Genomic DNA, 3,541 nt, shown 5'->3' with positions numbered 1-3,541 from the left:
ACCTGTTGCCTGAGGGAGAAACACTAACCTGTTCTTTTAAACCAAGAAGATAGTGGGAGATGTTGGTTGCTCGGGGTAACCGAGCCCGTGCTAACACATACAGGAGGGAAGCATTCCCTCCCCGCTGAAAAGGAGCGAGGTGTCCTCAGAGAGGTGATATGACTGCTCGAGGTCATAGATCCAACCAGTGGCCAAACGAAGTCAAGACCAATTCTGGCCTTTGACCCAAAGTAGGAGCCTGGGGGCTGAGGGGAGGGGGCATCTGGGATGACTTGCCTCTCATTTCTCCTGGGAATTACTCGAGGTCCCGTCTTATGATTCCATCCTCATAGGATGCGGGAAAAGCTTTATGTACGAAGCAGCAGAGGCCAAGACGGTCTTTAGTTTTGTCTGCAGCATGAAATGCCAACCGAACCACCATCCTGGGGAACTTGAAAGACCCCAGATTTCCCTGTGCAGTGGCAACAGGGGGCGTCCTCCGGCAGGCAGCAGGCCCTGCTTGAAGATCTTCCTGAAGGGTGCCCTCCAGCCGTGCACGGGGGCCAGATGTGGAGCCCCACTGAGGGGAGGTCGTGGGGTGGCGGGGCAGTGAAGAATCCCTTCCAGGTAAGTCCTTGCACATTTGGCATAAGGCTGAAGAATGCGTGCCTGTCTCTGGAAGGTCTTTGAGGAACACAGTGAGGAGCGTGCATTTCTAGAGCAGACGCATGTGCCGTGTGGCGCTCTGGGGCCTGCGGCGGGTGAGGGGTGTTCCTTCGTTTGGGCCTCAGTTTTTCTGTTTCTAGAAGGAAAACATGAAATTCATCTCTCGAAGCCTACCTTAGTCCATGGCTAGATTATTGGACACAGTTGACGGTTTGGTAAGGAGACTCTCCCATCCCCCACCCTGATCTCTCACCAACATTCCAAAAGTTTTGGGTGACAATTCACTACAGGGTTTTTGTGTGATTGCTTAAGGAATGTCCTTATCCATGGAGTTCCAGGACACTCTGAGACCTCATTTGAGGCTCCTCAGAGAATCATAGAACCTGGGGTCAACAGCTCTGCTGTGGCCTGAGATAGTGAAAGGGCTGAATCTGGTTTCTGGGAAGGTTGGCCTGTGACTAAGGCCTGTCCAGAGCTTGCCAGCCCCCGTCGCCACCCCCAGATGGAGCAGACACTCTGCCCCGGGAGCCTCCGGAACAGCGCCCCGCAGCCCGCCCCCACGGTGGGCTAGCCCCGAGCCTCCATTGGTTTTGGTTCTGCGGCTTTTTCCAAACCTGAAGCATGATTCATGTCCCAGAGCAACTCGTGGAATTTCTGAGAGCGGAGTGCTGAGGAGTCTGTGCTTCCGAGAGGCTCCCCTGCTTCAGCAGCGGCTGGAGAAGGAAGCTGGGAAAACTCACACCACATTCTTCCTGCATGAAGCACCGTCCCCATCGGGGAGGAAGCGATGGCGGAGAGCCTGGGTGACTCCCGGTGTCTCTGCTGGCGCTTTGTAAGTTCGCTCAGGCTGATTTTATTTGACAAGCCCAGTAGTTCTCTGAACCCACAGGACAGCTCACAGTCCATAATATTTGCTGGCAAAGCCCGTGGGTTATCTCTTCTTCCCGTCACTGTCGCTTTTCTCAGAGCAAGAGGATGCCAGCCGGAGTGGAGGTGGGAGGGCCATCCCCTGTCCTAACCGAGGCCCACGGCCACCCCCCGTCCCCCGCCAGGCGGTCTCCCGGGAGGACCCTTGGTGGTGACTCCATGTATAGCAGAGCTGGCAGAGAGATGAATAAGCCTGTCTAGTTAACTGCTGTTTGATTTCCCCATGCCAATGAAAACAGGCTGTTTTCTGCTGAGCTTTTATCTGGAGTGGGTATCAAGCCTGCCCTGGAGCAGAGCGGTGAGAGATAAAAGCCCCAGAGGAGCAGCGGTCTCTGTGGGCCTCTGAGCCATGGGGGGAATGACAAGGCCGCCTTTGTGCTCCCCACAAAGGGCCACAGGAGAGGGACCCGCCAGAGGAGGGGGTAGCCCGTGGGAGCTCGTGCAGACCTGGGGTCTGCCGTGTGGGACACGCTCGGGGTGTGCGGGCACTTCCCCTACAACTAAATAGTCCCTTGGGCTTCTCAGGGGGCTCGGTGGTAAGGAGTCTGCCTGCCAGAGCAAGAGACTCAGGAGACGCAGGTTCCATCTCTGCGCCAGGAAGACCCCTGGAGAAGGAAATGGCAACCCACTCCAGTATTCTTGCCGGGAAATCCCATGGACAGAGGAGCCTGGCAGGGTACAGTCCATGGGGTCTCCAAGAGTCGACTGAGTACGCTGACCACAAATCGTCCCCCGACTCTGATTTTTTCCCATTTATTCATTCATTGACTTATAAACTTTATTTTTTAATTTTGGAAAATGTTTACTTAGTTGTCTGCCCCAGGTCTTCCTTGCCGCTCAGGAGCTTTGGTCTTCCCCGAGGCAGGAGGGAGCTTCATCTGTGCCACAAGAACTCTTAGTTGCAGCATGTGGGATCTAGTTCCCTGACCAGGGATCGAACCTGGGTCTTCTCCATTGGGAGCATGGCGTCTTAGCCACTGGACCACCAGGGAAGTCCCTAAGCTTTATTTTTAAAAGCGGTTTTAGGTTCACTGCAAAGTTAAGTCGGAAGTGCAGAGGTTTGTCAAACACCCCCTCTCTACCCCACTCCAGTTACACCCGTCCCCCACCCTCACCACCTCCCACCGGAGCTGTGACAAAGGACGGGCCTACCTGACAAGTCCTCATCACCGAAAGCCCATAGTTGCCACTGAGGTCACTCTCGGGGTTGGACGTCCATGGGTTTGGGCAAAAAGACACTGACATGTATTCATCCTATGGCTTCACACAGAGTAATTTCACTGAATGAATTTACTCTGAGAATCCCGAGAACCTTCTGGGCTCTATCTATACGTCCCCTCTTCACCTCCTGATTTTTTTTTTTTTTTTTTTTTTACTGTCTCCATAGTTTTGCCTTTTCCAGAATGTCATGTAGTTAGAAGTACACAGTCTGTCGCCTTTTCAGATTTATCTTCTTTCACTAGGAATGTGCATTTAAGTTTCCTGCTTGTCTTTTTGTGACTTGAGAGCTCATTCTTTTTTAGTATTCCATGGTCTGTATGGACCACTGTTGGTTTATCCATTCACCTTCTGAAGAACATCTTGGTTGCTCCTAAGTTTCAATAACTATGAATAAATCTGCTGTAAAGGTCTGTAAAGTCAAAGCTATGGTTTCCCAGTGGTCACGTATGGATGTGAGAGTTGGACCATAAAGAAGCCTGAGCATCGAGGAATTGATGCTTTTGAGTTGTGGTGCTGGAGAAGACTCTTGAGAGTCCCTTGGACAGCAAGGAGATCAAACCAGTCCATCCTAAAGGAAATCAACCCTGAATATTCATTGGAAGGACTGATACTGAAGCTGAAACTCCAATACTGTGGCCACTTGATATGAAGAGTCGACTCATTGGAAAAGACTCTGATGCCAGGAAAGATTAAAGGCAAAAGCAGAAGTGGGCAGCAGAGGATGAGATGGTTAGATAGCACCACTGAC

At 52.2% G+C, this 3,541-nt stretch overlaps 1 non-coding gene across 1 annotated transcript; it reads right to left on the bottom strand.

Annotated features, from left to right (window-relative positions):
• Positions 1-2,491: 2,491 nt before the first annotated feature.
• TRNAG-UCC (transfer RNA glycine (anticodon UCC)) lies at positions 2,492-2,564 on the bottom strand. The gene has a single exon. It is a non-coding gene; the product is annotated as a tRNA-Gly (tRNA).
• Positions 2,565-3,541: the final 977 nt, after the last annotated feature.

The sequence above is a fragment of the Dama dama genome, chromosome 11 (genome assembly GCF_033118175.1).
Source record: "Dama dama isolate Ldn47 chromosome 11, ASM3311817v1, whole genome shotgun sequence".
NCBI lineage: Eukaryota > Metazoa > Chordata > Mammalia > Artiodactyla > Cervidae > Dama > Dama dama.
This window is presented reverse-complemented; position numbering and strand designations above follow the sequence as displayed.